This window comes from Hypanus sabinus, chromosome 25 (genome assembly GCF_030144855.1).
Source record: "Hypanus sabinus isolate sHypSab1 chromosome 25, sHypSab1.hap1, whole genome shotgun sequence".
NCBI classification, from domain to species: domain Eukaryota; kingdom Metazoa; phylum Chordata; class Chondrichthyes; order Myliobatiformes; family Dasyatidae; genus Hypanus; species Hypanus sabinus.
In genome coordinates, this window is record NC_082730.1 from 10,677,346 (window position 1) to 10,694,225 (window position 16,880).

The following is a 16,880-nucleotide window of genomic DNA, read 5'->3' on the forward strand; positions in this document are numbered from 1 at the left end:
ACCTCAAGTTAAAAATGTGTCAACCTGGAACTTTGAAGCAATAATCAAAATCAGGTTAATTATCACTGACATGCGTCATGAAATTTGTTGTTTTGCAGCAGCAGTACAGCGCAGTAGGACGGCACGGGAGTGTAGTGTTTGGCACAATGCCTTGCAGGACAGACAACATGGGTTCGATTCCCGCCATTGCTTCGGTTGCCCTCCACAATCCAAAACCTACTCGATGGTAGTTTAATTGGTCACTGTAAATTGTCCCATGATTAGGTTAAATTGGGGGATTGCTGGGGGCGTGGTTCGAAGGGCTGGGAGTGCCTGTTCTGCTCCGTACCTCACTCAACAAATACATAAATAAATAAAATGACTATATGTTGCAATAATACACACATGTGTTTGTGCGTATGAGTATGTGTGTGTGTGTGTATATATATAGGAAAAATAAATCTCCCACTTGAATAATTTGGCCTATGGAATATGAATCAAGTTTGTTATTGACAAACATCTTTTGAAAAAAAAAATCCTTAGGGAGCTACTTGGTGATGTGTCCAACCATTAAATCTGTTAAGATGGATGAAAACTTCTCAAGAGCTCTCTTTAGAAGTTACTGTACCAGTCAGTGTTCCCTTCAAGATGTGTGGCCGTGCTCCAGCGAACATAGCCTTGGTGGCCACGCAGTTGGCATTTTCTTTTATATCATACTTTATTAAAGTGCCGTGCAGTTTTCAGCCCGCGTGAAAACTTGCTGCTCAGAGCAACGGTGTGGCTGTAAAAGAGATAGGGGGAACGTTGTCCGCAGTGTGTTCGTGTGCCGAGAGAACGTCCGCACAGCGAGTCAATGGTGTGGGTCCGATCCCCTGGTCACATGGTTGCCCGCTGAACCCTGACCGCTGACGTCACGGCAGCAATGGCGCCGCCCCGCCACTTCCTGCGGCGGCCCATTGTTCTGGGGGTGGATGGAGGCGGCGGGGCCCGGCCGGGCCTGGAGCGCCCGAGGCCGGTCAGTGGCGGCAGGGCGGCCCGCTGTGGCAGCGGCTGGCTGGTGGGTGAGTGACTGAGTGGGGCCGGGGCACCGCTCAGTGCTTCGTTAAGGGAGGGAGGCAGGGACCTGTGCGACCCAGGGAAGGTACTTACCCCTTAAACCCAACCCTCAACCCCTTTCACTCTTCAGTCCCCAACACTCAGCACCCACTCATTCTGAAATCCTCACTCCTCTCATTCCACCCTGTCCACTTTCGCACCCTCTCCATCTCCTCTCTCCCTGGTCACCCTCCTCTACTGATTCCCTTCTCCCTGGTCCCTCTGATTCCTATCACTGATCCCTCCTGATTACACCCCCTTCAGATCCCTCCAGATTCCCCCACTCTGACACCCCCAGAACCCCCACTCTGACCCCCCCAGATCACCCCACTCGGACCTCCCAGTTTCCCCCACTGAAACCCCTAGTTTCCCATACTCTGAAACCCCCAGATCCCCCACTCTGACACCCCCAGAGCCCCCACTCTGACACCCACAGAGCTCCCACTGACACCCCCAGAACTCCCCCGCTCTGACACCCCCAGAACCCCCCGCTCTGACCCCCCAGATCTCCCCACTCTGACCCCCCGATCTCCCCACTCTGATCCCCCCGATCTCCCCACTCTGACCCTCCCAGTTTCCCCCACTCTGACCCCCCAGATTCCTCCACTCTGAAGCCCCCAGATTCCTTCACTCTGATTCCCCCAGATCCCCTACTCTGATTCCCCCAGATTCCTCCACTCTGATCCCCCAGATTCCCCCCTCCGATTGCCCCTCCCTGATTCCCCCACCCACCCTACTCCCTCTCTCTGATTTCCCCGCCCCTCTCTGACCCCCCCCCCCCGCTCTGACCCCCCCCCTCCCTCCCTCCCCCTGCCCCGGGGTGTGACATGGCGATTATGATGCCGCCGCCGTCCGTCAGTAATCCCGCTCCCATCAATGAGTATAGATTTATCTCTAATACTTCAACTTTTAGTCCGGTGGAAAATCCAGATTTGCGCCTCGACGAGCCCCCCTTCCCCCTGGGCGAGGAACGTAAGGCAAAGCTCCCTTTCTTCACTCTCCCTCCCTCCGTCCCTCCTCCCTCCCTTGGGTGTCGTTGCGTCGATCCCATCTCGGCGGATTGGATGAAGTGTAGCCTGTCTGTCGTGTTGCTCTCATGATGGCTCCTGCGCCCGCGTCGCATGGTCTTTTTGTTGTTGTTGTTGCCGCTTTTCAAACGGTGAACGTGTTTAAATCGCAACGCGCGTGTAAATCGTAGCTGCTTTCGCTCGTGTCAGATCCTCCGCGGGCAAAACCAGGATGGAGAGGTCAGAAGCGAATGTTTTTTTTTGTAAACTTTGTGTGTGTGTGTGTGTGTGGTAGTGAAGCATGGGATTTTAGTGGCTTCATCGCTACAAAAGGGTTCCCCATGTGTGTACAACGTGTGAACTGTCCCACGCTACCTTCTCGGCATTGTTTCTGGACGATGGAAGTTGTGATTTATGACGCCAGTGTACCATCCTTTGAATTTTCTGCCGTAATCGTTGACAGATGTAGATATTTTTTCCCCTTTGCGTCCTGCTTTTCGTGGACTTGGCGGAATGGCTGCGCCCTCTGATCTGGTTCAAAAAAAAAGCAGGTGGCTGTAACTAGCCACCTTTGAGGGTGAAATGTGCCTTGGAGGGTACTTTATATTTTTAGCATTCAATGGTGTTATTTTGCAATTTGCCAGCATATTCCACATCGAGGTCTGTGGTTATACGAGAGGTGCAAGTTTTTAAAGTGCAGAATGGGCAGGGAGAAATTCTGCATACTGATCACCTTGCTGTGGAATTTTTGAATGCGCTGAGCTTTTTTTTGCAAAATATTCAAGATTATTTAATGTCATTTCCAGTACACAAGTGTATAGGAGAACTAAATAATTGTTACAGCACAAAAAGAAACCCGATAATATAAAGAACACAATGATTTAAATACATAAGATAGCTTATATGCATTGACTGTATGTCCATGAAGTGAAGCTATGCACAGAAGTGGCTGTACATAAGGTGACTGACAGGAAATGATAAAGTAGAGGTGGTTGGGGATGTGGTGGAGTGGGTTTGTGGGTGGAGGTGTTTTCCTTACTGCTTGGGGAAAGAAACTGTTTTTTGAGTCCGGTGGTCCTGGCGTGGATGTTATGTAGTCTCTTCCCTGATGGTAGTGGGACTGACAGTCCATGAGCAGTGTGGGTGGGAGCATTTAACTGGCTCTTTTCTGGCACCTCTCTGTATATAAGTCCTTTGGTAACGGGTAGGAATAATGAGGGTGTGTTTTTCCAGTCTTGGGAAACAGACCTGAGAAACGTAACCACAAGTGAAAATGCTGTAGGAACTCAGCGCGTCAGGCAGCATCTGTGGAGAAAAATGGACGGTGGACAATTTGGGTAGACGTAGAGATGATAAGTATGGGGAGAAGGGGTCAGGCTGGATCTAGGATCCAGATGGGGAGGGGGTAATGATAGACAGATGGAGGAGGGGCCTGTCCATTTCCCTCCACAGATGGTGCCTTACTCACTGAGTGCTTCCAGTTTTTTTGTTTAGAAGCAGGTATTGGTTTTGCTGCATGGACGAGTGAAGAAGCTTGTCTTGTGTAATGTTTATACAAATCAGGTTGAGCATCTTCATCAGGACCCAGGTCTGTTTATTCCACTCCATAGATGCTGCCTGACCTGCTGAGCTCCTCCAGAATCCTGTGTGTGTTGCTCTGGATTCCAAGCATCTGCAAAATCTTGCATCCTTTCCAGCTTGACAACGTCTCTCCTGTAATAAGGTGACCAAGTTACAATAAATCTGGCCACAAATGGAATTTAGAGTCCGGTTTTTGGCCCTTTGTCGCAAGAGAGGTGTAAAAACTTTGGAGGGGGCACTAAAGGACATGTGCATGTGGGTTTAAGGAATGTAGATCTGCTGGAAATATTGGGTGGGTTGATTCCTTGGGATGGATGAGACTGTGATAAACTTTGATTAAAGTAGTTAATATCATGGAGAGATGCACAAAGGTTGAAGGAAAACTTCCATTTGGCATGGGAGGTGGTGTGAAGAACATGCAGACCTTGAATGTGATTGGCAAAGAAACCAAATGCAAAAACCAAAGACAAACAGAGTTGATTGTCTGAAGGCAGATTTTAATTGTAACAAAGAACATACTGTGGAATGGTAGAGCAGAGTACAGGCCCTTCATCCCAAGATGTTGTGCCGATATTTTAATCCACCCCAAGATCAATCTAATGCTTCACTCCCACATATCCCTCTGTTTTCTTTCAGTGAGATTCAGATTCATTTATTTATTACACATACAGTACATCGAAACACGCAGTGAAACGTGGAAAGTGTGGGGTTTCCCTGGGTGCTCTGGTTTCCTCCCACAGTCCAAAGACGTACTAGGTAGATTAATTGGTCATTGTAAGTTGTCCCATGGTCACATTAGGGTTAATTGGCACTGTGGAGTTGCTGGGACAGCATGACTCGATGTACTAGCAGGGCCAACTCTGCGCTGTATGGTTAAATAAATAAAGACACCAGTGGGTCAGGCAGTATCTGTGAGAAAAGAAATAGTTATATTTAACATCAAAAACCCATCAGACTGCCACTTCCCACAGTTTCCATAAGACAGTAAGATTTAGGAGCAGATTTAGGCCTTTTGACCCCTCTGTTCACACTGGCTCCTCTGAATCAATGCCTCCATATTACAATCCTTTCTACAGGACCTTCAGTTCTTGCCCTTGTGCTTCTTCACACCTCCTCAATACCGTTCTGGCATTGCTGTCCCCCAACTTTGGTCACCGTAATCATCCTGAACGTACTGGTTCACTCTTAATAATAATAACAACTTATTGATAGATCACTTTTCATGCAGACATTGTCATTCAAATTGCTTTACAGCAGGCTAAAGTGCAAACATGAAGATAAAAGACAAGATATAAAATGAAAATAAAAGACAAAATATAAATAACTTGAAAATAAAAGGCAAAAAGCAAGGTTAAATAAATAGGTTTTAAGCTGGTGTTTAAAAGTGTCAACTGAATCTGCATCCCTTATAGTTTTAGATATTGAAATTCCACAGTTTAGGAGTGCAGTTCAAAAAAAGCTGTCCTTACCAGTATCTTTTGAGGGAGATAGTTTAAATTTGAGATTTGACTGAAGAATACCCGAGAGCTGGAGCGGGATTGTGAAACAAAAGCAGTTCTGTGATGTACTCCGGTTCCTGAACATTCAGAGCTTTAAAATCAAGCAAGAAACTTTAAGATCGATTCTAAAAAGTACAGAATCTGTCTTCAGCTGATAGGCCTCAGGGTCTGGTCTTTTGCATGCTCCTTAAGGCTAAACGAAGCCTTTGACAGTACAGTACAGGTTCACTCTCGGATTTTCCTGGGTTCTGTTCTGGTTAACTTCCTGTAACCTGAACTGTTCCCGTCAGAAATCAAGCCTGTCTGAGTACCCACATGGTAGATTCATCCCACCGGTACATGTGTGGGCTGTTTGTAAGTCAGAGTTATACAGCCATACAAACAGGCCTCTTGGTTCAACCAATCTATGTGGACCAATCCACACTTGTCCCATTTGCCCATGTTTGGCCCATAACCTTCAAAACTTTCCGTGTACCTGCCTCAGTCTTTTAGAAGTTGTTATTGTACCCAACTCAACCACTTCCTCCGGCAGCTGATTCCACAGAGATACCACCCTTTGTATTTAAAAAAAAGTTACCCCTCAAGTTCCTATTTAATCTTTCCCCTCTGCTTTAAACCTGTGCTATCTAGTTGTTGATAACCCATCTAGATTAAAATATTATGTGTTCACCCTGTCTATGCCACTCATAATGTTATACACCTCTATAAAGTCATCTCTCAGTCTCCTACATGATAAGGAATAAAGTCCTCACCTGTCTGACCCTCTCGGTAATTCAGTCCCTCATGTTCTGGCAACATCCTTGTAAATCATTTCTTCAGTTAGTAACGTCTTATTAGCAGAGAGACAAAACGGAGCACAATACCTCTCCAGTGTCTTGTACTCCAGGCTTTTCTATCTAATGTCTTGACTTGAATTGTGAAGCACATGGAGTGCTTCTTTCGCATTAAAGTTATTACACGAATGAACGAGCTTGTTACTGTCTAAATGCAAAAAGGTACAAAACTATTCTAATAAGCCTGTGATACATCATTGGGACACATCGGGACCAGGACATTTTGGTCCGATTAAGCAGTTTCCTCAATTAGCCAATGTTTCCTGGAAATAGTTAAAAAGGTATAAAAAGATAAACTGCCGTTTAACTGAGTAATAAATTATGTATTTAAATTAAATACAGAACAAATTAGAATACTATCAGTATCACTACAGTACTATAAAACTGTGTTTTAGTTCCTAATGGTTATCGATAGGGCAATTCATCCAGTGTATGCCACTGTGTTCTTATGATTGACTGGAAATGAACAAAATCAGGGACGATACCTAAGGCAGTTTCATCCTCTAAATCTTCATTTTCATTGTAACTTTCAAGATGATTGTCAATAGCTTCAAATTCTGTGTAGTTTCTAACTCTTTGAAGTAGTGAAATCGTTTAATTTTCACTCCTAGCCATTTCTGGCATCTCCAAATCTGAATGCTTGAAACTGCAGTGAGCAAAATAGTCCTGAATTATCTTACTGCTTATCTCTGGACAACTACCAGTGACAAAAATCATTGCTTTTTGAAGACAAGCACATGCAGCTGACACTATTTGAAAACTGTTTGCTCGAAGCACAGTGTAGTGTCTAACGTGCACATGTGGACTCATCTGACACTAGTTAGAAACTGACAGCATTCTCCTACCCCAAATAAACAACATTATATTCCAAACAAATGAATGGAGTCCTGGCTATATTCTCAATTCGTTTTTGTTCTTTAAGAATTGTCCCATTATTGGCTGCCCTGATTAACCGGTGACCCAATTAACCGGATTCACTGTATTCTTAAATAGTCCCTTTCATTTCAAAATTCTTTCCCCACAATGCGATTACATAACATAGTTTCTTTTATTTGTTATCGTCCTTGCAGACGATACAAAAAAAAATCACCTGCACATTTCACTCAGTTGCTCTTCTTAAAGCAGCACCAACTTTGATGACTGACTATTTTACAAACACCCACACAACTGGCTTTTAAAAATTCTATTCAGTTGCAGATGAATTCCTTTTTTTTAGTTTTTGCCATTTAGTGTCTGAGAACATCAGCTTGTACGCCAGCAGTGGCCATTTTATGCTTGTTAATACACATATCTAATCAGCCAACCATGCAGCAGTCCCATGCATTAAAGCATGGTCAAGAGGTTCATTTGTCATTCAGATCAATCATCAGAATGAGGAAGAGATGTGAGCTCAGTGACTGACTGTGGAATGGTTTTTGGTGCCAGATGGGGTGGTTTGAGTATCTCAGAAACAGTTGTCTTCCTGGGATTTTCATATACAGCAGTCGCTATACAATCTACAGAGAATTGCGCAAAGGGAAAAAAATCAAGTGACTGGCATTTCTGTGGGCGAAAGGACCTTGGCAATTAGATTGGTCAGAGGGAAGTTGCCAGATTGGTTCAAGGTGACAGTAACTTAAATAATCACGCGTTACAACAGTGCTGTGCAGAAGAGCATCTCTGAATGTCCAACATGTTGAACCTTGAAGTGGAAGGGCTACAGCAGCAGAAGACCACGAATGTACACTCAGTGGCCACTTCATTAGGTACAGGCGGTACTTAATAAAGTGCCCACCGAGTAGATGGTAGTAACTTTTCACTGGGATTCTACGTTAACAGAGTAGAACTGGAGTTGTGGCTCAGCTCTGGCTTCCACTCAGAAGGTCAACAGTTTGAAATTATCTTCAGAGACTTGGGACTTCAATGTATTAGAATTTGAGGGTGGCATGGTAACCAGGCAGTTTGCGCAACATGAACTGATCAGGGTTCAATACCCGCCACTGTCTGTAAGGAGCTTGTACGTTTTTACCATGACTGTGTAGGTTTCCTCTGGGTGCTCTGGTTTCCTCCCACCTTCCAAAGATGTACGGGTCAGTGTTAGTGAGTCGTGGGCATCCTGTGTTGGCACCGGACATCCTCAGACTGTGTTAGTCATTGGTACAAATGATGCACTTCACTGTATATTTTGATTGGAAATAAGGAGAGTCTGTAATCTTTTCACCAGATTATTGCTCAGATTGGAGAGTAATAGCTATAAGCTGATGTTGGGTGAAGTTAAGTTGTTTTCTCTACAGTGTCCATGGCTGAAGGGGGGAGCTGGTTGAGGTGTATAAAGATATGGGAGACTTGGTTAAGGTAGATGATCCTTTGCCCGGGGTGGTGATGTCAAATACTAGAAGGCATGTTTAAGGTGAGAGGGGAGAGTTTAAAGAAGATTTGAGGCAAGTTTTCTTTCCCCCACATGGTTCCTGGAACACACTACCTTATCAGATGAGGTGTTAAACTTATCTACTGTCTTGAATACAGACAGAAGAACCCAGGAATTTCTTTTGCAAATGATCAGGAACTATTCTAAAGATTAAATATTAGATTAATTTGTCATGTACAGGGAAATGTGACGTTTTTTGTCAGTGACCAATACAGTCTGAGGAAGTGCTGGGGATGGCCCACAAGTGTCACCATGCTTCCAGTGCCAATGTAGCTTGCCCACAACTTATTAATCCTAACCGCTACGTATTTAGAATGTGGGAGGAAACTCCAGCACCCGGAGGAAACAAACACGGTCACGGGGAGAATGCACGAACTGTCCTTACTGATGGTGGCGGGAATTCTCAAATTCCTCACAGTTCCTAATTTTCACTCGGCAACACTAAGAAACAATTCTCAGACCACTGTGCCATTGTGTGTAGGACCTTGCTGCGTATGAAAATGCTGTCACATTCCGCAAAGAAAAGGCACCCCCGGAGATTCTGAATGACTTTACACTGAATTTCATTGATTCTGTTATGATTATTATTCTAATATTGTATTTAGTATGCCTGAAGAACATGAATCTCAGGGTAGTATATCATGACATTTATGTACTCTGATAATAAATTTACTCTGACTCTGTCGCTAGCGCATCTTCCTTTCTGTTAAATGCACACAATATTTTTAATTAGTCCTGAGTAATTTATTTATTTATTGAGCTACAGCGTCAAACAGGCCCTTCTGGCCCTTTAAGCCACACCAACCAGCAGTCCCGCGATTTAATTCAAGCCTCATCCTGCGACTATTTACAATGACCAATTAACCTACTAACCAGTACGTCTTTGGACTGCGGTAGGAAACCGGAGCACCCGGAGGAAACCCATGCGCTCACGGGGAGAACTTTGGGGCAGCGGCGGGAATTGAACCCGGGTCACTGGTGCCGTAAAGCGTCGTGCTGACCACCGGGCTGCCATGCCATCCCCATTGTTCACAGTGACCCAGGAAAGTCCCAGGGTAGTGGGTTAGGAGAAGTTAGTGGCCATTGCAGCAATAAGGCTCCTGGTCGCTTCTTTCTCCTTGGAGCAACTACTCCAACTACTTACACGTAGGTGTTAGGTGGGATTGGATTCAACTGGACTCCAATAGCCTTCCTTTTCACGTCACTTCCTTCACTCCACTTCCTTGAGTTCACTTTTTTCTAAAGATTTAGTGATCTTTTAAAGATTAGCTTTATTTGACACGTGTGTCAGGGCCATAGGTAACACCCAGTTTACCCAGGTTACTGAGCATTGAAAGGAATGGGGGTAGAGGGTTTGAATCTGAGGCCCTTTGTATGATTTCATACCTTGTTAGTCCATGGATTGTTGTGGTGTATCTCAAGTTTCTAGTTTGAATGATGGTGCCTCTCGTTTTCTGATCTTGAAATTGCATCAAGATGTTGTTTCTCAAATACATTTCTGTAATGTGTTAGGAGTGCTGGCCAGCTTTTCAGCAGCACGTTGTGCTTTTTGTTTTGATGTTAGAACTTAGCAGCCTCTGGCGAATTCTAGTGCAGCAGTGGGTGAATAGCTGGAGTGTTTTGATGGTTTAGAATTACCAATAAATTGCACCACTCTACTGTGAGAAACTGTGCAGTATTAAAAAGACAGTTCACTGGATGGCATCAAGTACTACACTGCGGAATAAAGACTGGAGGAGATTGAACGGGCATTTCGAGAAGGGTAACAGAGGATGCAGATGGACAGGGAAACTCTGGCCAGAGAGTTAAGTTTCACATTGGAGCACGAGATCAGAAAGGTAACATTGGAATACTAGAAGTTATTGAATCTGTTGGGAAGGGCAGAGAATAATAAGTAGTGCTGAATTTTGAACAAACTATAGAGCATAGTGCACTGCATCCTCTACAGTTTTAGCAATTTTGACTGATAGTCTATATCGATGGCTTTCATATTTTATAAAGTAATATTGGGTCTCCCCTCACTCTCCACCGTTCCAGAGAAAACAATCAGAGTTTGTCCAACAATTCTCCACTATAAGGGCATAGGATGCCATTTAAGGGTCGCCGACTGTACATTTCCCTCCTCAGATGCTGCCTGACCCACTGAGTTCCTCCGGAAGCTCGTTTTTATCTCCAGATTCTAACATCTGCAGTGAGGAGAGAAAACACTAGAGATTCTCCAGATGCTGGAAGTCCAGAGCAACACACGCAGAATGCTGGAGGAACTCAACCAGTCAGGCAGCATCTGTGGAGAGAGGAATAAACAGTCGGCGTTTTGGGCTGAGACCCTTCCGCAGGACCAGATGAAGGTCTTGGCCTGAAATGTCTGCTGTTTATTCCCCTCCATCGATGCTGCCTGAGTTTCTGTGTGATGAGAGAGAAGATATGGAATGAAATATGATGTGTTTGAATAACTATTTCAAGAGAAAATGAAGATCCTGCCTTTACAAGGGGCCTTCATAAACCAGAATGATGTCCAGAAATGCCGCTGCTCGATGGGAGTGGGGTGGAATGTGAGTCATTTTCTCTCTCAGAGCACTGGAGGTATTCTTTATTGTTCTAGGTTCCAGCACGTACAGTCTCCTGTGTCTCCTCAGTCATTTTCACATTTAATGCTTCAGCATTAAAGGTGGTTATTTAAGACTGTAAGATATAGGAACAGAATTAGGCCATTGGCCCGTTGGGTCTGCTCTGCCACTTCGTCATGGCTGATCCAGTTTTCCTCTCCGCCCCTTTAGTGTATGATATGAATTAGATGTCAACGATTTAGATGAGGGCATTGAAAACTATATCAGCAAGTTTGCTGACGATACTAAAATGGGTGGCAGTGTGACATGCGAAGAGGACGTTAGGAGAATACAGGGAGACTTGGATAGGCTGGGGGAGTGGGCAGATACTTGGCAGATGTCATTCAATGTGAATAAATGTGAAGTTATCCACTTTGGAAGCAGGAACAAGAGGGCAGAGTATTGTCTGAACGGTGTAGAGTTAGGTAAGGGAGAAATGCAAAGAGACCTAGGAGTCCTAGTTCATCAGTCAATGAAGGTGAATGAGCAAGTGCAACAGGCAGTGAAGAGGGCAAATGGAATGTTGGCCTTTATTACAAGGGGAATTGAGTACAAGAGCAAGGATATCCTTTTGCATTTGTACAGGGCCCTGGTGAGACCACACCTGGAATATTGTGTACAGTTTTGGTCTCCAGGTTTAAGGAAGGACATTCTGGCAATTGAAGTGCAGCGTAGATTCACTGGGTTGATTCCTGGGATGGCAGGGCTGTCTTACGCAGAGAGATTGGAGAGATTGGGCTTGTACACACTAGAATTGAGGAGATTGAGAGGGGATCTGATTGAAACGTTTAAGATAATTAAAGGATTTGATAGGATTGAGGCAGGAAATATGTTCCAGATGTTGGGAGAGTCCAGTACCAGAGGGCATGGATTGAGAATAAGAGGTCAGTTATTTAAAACAGAGTTGAGGAAGAACTTCTTCTCCCAGAGAGTTGTGGAGGTGTGGAATGCACTGCCTCGGAAGACGGTGGAGGCCAATTCTCTGGATGCTTTCAAGAAGGAGCTGGATAGATATCTGATGGATAGGGGAATCAAGGGATATGGGGACAAGGCAGGGACTGGGTATTGATAGTGAATGATCAGCCATGATCTCAGAATGGCGGTGCAGACTCGAGGGGCCGAATGGTCTACTTCTGCACCTATTGTCTACTGTAATCTTAACCACACCAGGAGCTGTATATCCATTTGAGCAGGAAGATAGTACATCAGTTCAACCCATTCTGTGTTGAATTGCTAATCTGTGTAAGAATTGAGCTAATGGCCTTACTTTTGGATGACGAGGGGCTAAAGATTGCCTCTGATTTCCAGGGAATGGAACTTTCTAAAGTCAATAAGGCTTATTTGGTAAACTTGGTTAAACCACTGGATTGGTATCAGATTTAATATCACTGAAGGAGCAGAATTTTGAAAATGAAAGGGAAGTCTTTGTGATGACTTCTTTTTCCGCAGGTAGTTTAAGCAGTCAGCAACAACTTAATTAATGTAGACACAGGAGATTCTGCCGATGCTGGAAATCCAGAGCATCTCACACAAAATGCTGGAGGAACTCAGCAGGCCTGGTGGCATCTGTGGAAATGAATAAACTGTTGACGTTTTGGGCCAAGGACTGGAAAGGAAGAGGGAAGATGCCAGAATAAGAAGGCGGGGGAAGGGAGGAAGTACAAGCTAGGTGGGTGGGGGAGGGGGATGAAGTAAGAAGCTTGGGGGTAATAGGTAAAGGGATGGAGAAGGAATCTTTCCCGTTTCTTCTCTCTGGCATGAGTAGAGTGTTTACTTTTTGGTTGGCACACTTTGTAGTAGAATTGCAAAGCGTTTTTTACTAGAGGGATTGTCACTGATTACAAATAGGAAGTTCACTCACTTCAATACTGAACTGATTCTGTTTTCAAGGGCAGTACTACTCATTTCTCAGTAGTATTTCAGAATCAGGTTTAATATCACTGGCATATGTTGTGAAATTTGTTGTTTTGTGGCAGCAGTACATTGCAACAAACTATAAATTACAGTAAGAAGTGTGTGTATATGTTAAATTATTGAATAGATCATGCAAAAGCAGAAATAAAAAAGTTCTGAGGTAGTGTTCACGGGTTCAGTGTCCATTCAGAAATCTGATGGCAGAAGGGAAGAAGCTTTTCCTGAATCATTGAGTTTGCGACTTTGTAACTCTTTCCTGATGGTAATTAGAAGAGGGCATGTCCTGGGTGGTGGGGGTCCTTTATGATGGATGCAGCCTTTTTGAGGCTCTGCTCCTTGAAGGTGTCCTGGGTACTGGATTATTTATTGTTTAGTTTGTATTTGCACAATTAGTTGTCTTTTACACATTGGTTATTTGTCTATCTATGTCACGTGCGGTTTTTCATTGATTCTGTAATGTTTCGTTGTATCTACTATGAATGCCTGCAAGAAAATGAATCTCAGGATTGTGTACAGTATATACTTTGTCAATAAATTTACTTTGGTTTGATATGACTTCTCCAAGCAGATTTGAAGGGATGGTGGGTAGCACAAAGTATTTTTTCCTTTGGTAAAAAGAAAGCAAACTGAAGCTATAAATGCACCCTGCTTGCCCCACCAACAGAGTCAGCCTCCGCTATAGTTCTGAGACATGACTAAACTGCAAGACCTCACTCGATTAGCTTTGACTGTTCACGCCCCTCCTTTCACCCCTGCTGTTTCCTGCTTCAGTAAAGAAACAGGACAAAGTGGTTGAGAGATGAAGGGAAGAACTTGTGGAGATTGGGGGGGGGGGTGCTTTCTTTTTAAGGAAAATTCCTGCAGATAAACTACTGAACATTTGTTTCTCCTTTAAAACAAAAAGCTGATCAGAGGAACCACACTGTTCTTTGACAATTGATTTTTTAAAAAAATGGAATGTTTTCTTTTGAGATGTAAGCTAAAGAAAGGGTCCCATCTGAAATTAATATTTATTCTGCCTGTCAGCATCTCTCCCCTCCATACCTCCCCCCCCCCCCAGCCTTTTATGCTTTTGATTTCCCCCTAGGCCTCTTTCTTTTAACCATTGCTGATGGTTGCTGAAGTTGACCACTCGCCTCTTCTAGTGATGGGCTTTTCTTTTCAAAATAACAACGCTGGCGCATTTCTTTCTATGTGTGGCCCTGTTCATCCCACAGTCAGCAGCCGCTTTTTTGAATTTTCCTGTGGTGCAGAGCACAAACTGATCGACGCAGCAATAAAGCAGGAGCAGTAATGTTCGCTGAAAATGGCAGCAGCGCTCAAAAGCGTGCATGGATGGAAAGAAAATCAGGGAAGCAGTGATTTGCATTGGGAAGACGTGTATGCAGCTGCCTCTCAGCTCAGGGTGGAGAATCGAGCTTCAGTGGGATCAGTTTTTGTGCTGCCTTCGCTCCGAGGTTGGCTTAAGCAAGGATTTGTGCTAGAATCCTGAACGACTACAGCAGGACATCATCTCCGAAGTAAAATAAATAGCAGAAAAGGCTGGATTCACAGCAGGTTAGGCAGCATTCCTGGTGTAAATATGGGCTACTCTGCAGCCATCAACATTAACTCAATTATAACTTCAGAGGGAATTTAGGGTTTTTTTCCTGAGGTGTTCATTTGCTGTTTAAAATGTTGATGCCCATGTCTCCTTTTTATTAAAACAATGCACTAAAATATTCTTTTGAAGATAATGATCTTAGTTCTCTTGATTATGCCTCTGATGTGTGCATTTTCAATGTATCTGTGCTGGCGTTTTGTAAGGCGAAGAGTGGTGAATGCTGAGGTACGGCCCATCTGATCCCCACATGAAGGTTCCATATTTCTCTACTCCCTTTTGTTTCCTTGAAGCCAGCATGTCCTTCTATTCTAAATTTGTTTTCAAGTTTGCATATCTAACTCCACTTGTTCAGCGTCAAAATCAATGTGGCAGTGTACAAGAAATTGTTATTAATATTTTTCTAGCCTGTGTTAAGAGAAATTTGGGGCCTCTGTATTTGTAGCTGGGGTTGAAGTGTTGTGTATTCTGACAGTCTCCTTTGCTGCAGAATGAAATATTTCATTTTCTCGAAAACCAACTTTGACAAACTTGAAATGTCACTTTGGTAGATTTCCCCCACTATTTAGCTAAAAGTTTGACAACCATTAGTGTTTTCTGGGCACTCTCTTCACTTGAAAGAACTGATAAGGCTTTGTTATTGATCAAAAGTAAATAGTCATGAATAAAGCAATTGTACCACACCTTTTTAAAAGTTTCTTCTCGAAGGCAGCTAATCTGATCACCGCTTTTAGTTAGTCACCCTTTATCTGCAACCCGTCACTACTCTGCACTGTAAACACTTTAAACCACTTTTTATAATGTGTACATTGTCCTGCACATTGTCAGACACAACGGTCAGTCACCAACATTTGGTAGTATATATTACCAAGTGCTACCCTAAGGTTCAATTTTCTTGCAGGCATTCACAGTAAAACAAAGAAATAGAAACAGAACAGTTGGGCTCAACGGACATTATTGCAGCTCAGGGCAGTTCAATTCCAATGGCATCTGTAAGGAGTCTGTATGTGCTCCCTGTGGAATGCTTAGATTTTCTCCAGGTGCTCTGGTTTCCTCCCACAGTCCATAGACTTACTGGTTAGTAGGTTAATTGGTGGTTGTAAATTGTCCTGTGTTTGGGCTAGGATTAAATCATGGGCAGCACGAGGGCCGGAGAGGCCTATTCTGCACAATATCTCATATAGAATCAATGAAAAACTACACATAAAAAAGACTGACAAGCAACCAATGTGAAACTGTGCAGATACAAAAATCAATTAATAAATGAATAACTAAATAATACTGAGAATATGAGTTGTAGAATCCTTGACAGTTGCGTTCAGTGACCAGTTCAGAGTTGTGGTGAGGGAAGTTATCCCCTCTGGTTCAGGAGCCTGATGGTTGTTCCTGAACTGGTGGTGTGGGACCTGAGGCTCTTGTACCTCTTTTCCAATGGCAGCAGTGAGAAGAGAGCATGGCGTGGATAGTGGGGGTCCTTGATGGAGGATGCTGCTTTCCTGTGGCAGTATTTTAACTTCAGTGTTATTTTCTTTTATTTAATTCTGTATTCTGAGGCTGTGGGCCTGCTCCAGCTGCTCTGGGCTTCGTGTCAATGGGCTCACTTCCGTTTTGAATACTGTTGCTTATTTTTATTGTTTGTGCAATTTGTGTTTTTTTTCTCTCCTCATTGAGTGTTTGTTAATCTTTTTTTAAATGGGTTCTTTCGGGTTTTGTGGCTGTCTGTAATGAAATGAATCTCAAGGTTGTATAATTTATACTTAGAGCTTCTTTACAATTGTATATTGTTTCACCCTTACCAAAATACCACAGCAAACTTCTGATCCATGTAAGTATATATGGTGAGTAAAGTTGACCCTTCATCCTTGATCGACACTTGAAATGTCTGGGTTTGAGGTCCTGGATGTGGAGTTGCCATTTTGAACAGAATCAGATGTGGAGTGAGTGCTGTGATCAGCTTGTTATCGTTCCAGAGATTGAAAAGAGCCAGCAGACACTTGCAGGATTAAGGGTGTGCTAAACCTACCTTTCGAAATAGTTTCAAATGGTGGGTTCCCTTAAGGGATTGTTGCAGTCAGACATTCATAGAAGAAAGAGCTGCCTTAAATTGACTAGGGTGTAAAATCCAATGCACTAATTATTATTTTTGAACTGTTTGGGTAGCTGACAGATGACACATTAAGAAAATCCTGCAGCCATAACCATATGTGCTATTGAAATAAGATGGTACGTCAGCTTATTCTCACCTTTCATGAATGGACTATTAACACATTCTGAGGCCTTTGTTGTGTGACTATCCGTCGTTAAATGGCTGATTAATGGGGCAGTCCACCGGACAAAGGGTGCAAGGTCACTTCAGATC

The 16,880-nt window shown here is 43.7% G+C and overlaps 1 protein-coding gene across 8 annotated transcripts in view; it reads left to right on the forward strand.

Annotated features, from left to right (window-relative positions):
• Nucleotides 1–905: 905 nt before the first annotated feature.
• The window catches only part of LOC132381001 (ubiquitin carboxyl-terminal hydrolase 49-like), a 105,815-nt gene continuing 89,840 nt past the window's right edge, over nt 906–16,880 (forward strand). For 4 of the 8 annotated variants that reach the window (XM_059950058.1, XM_059950064.1, XM_059950065.1 and 1 more), the window contains exon 1: nt 906–1,040. The gene's annotated coding sequence lies outside the window, so the exon portion shown is untranslated. Of the gene's footprint in view, nt 1,041–1,919; nt 2,322–3,691; nt 3,805–16,880 lie in introns of those variants that run through there. The other 4 variants (XM_059950060.1, XM_059950061.1, XM_059950063.1 and 1 more) reach the window with 4 other exon arrangements.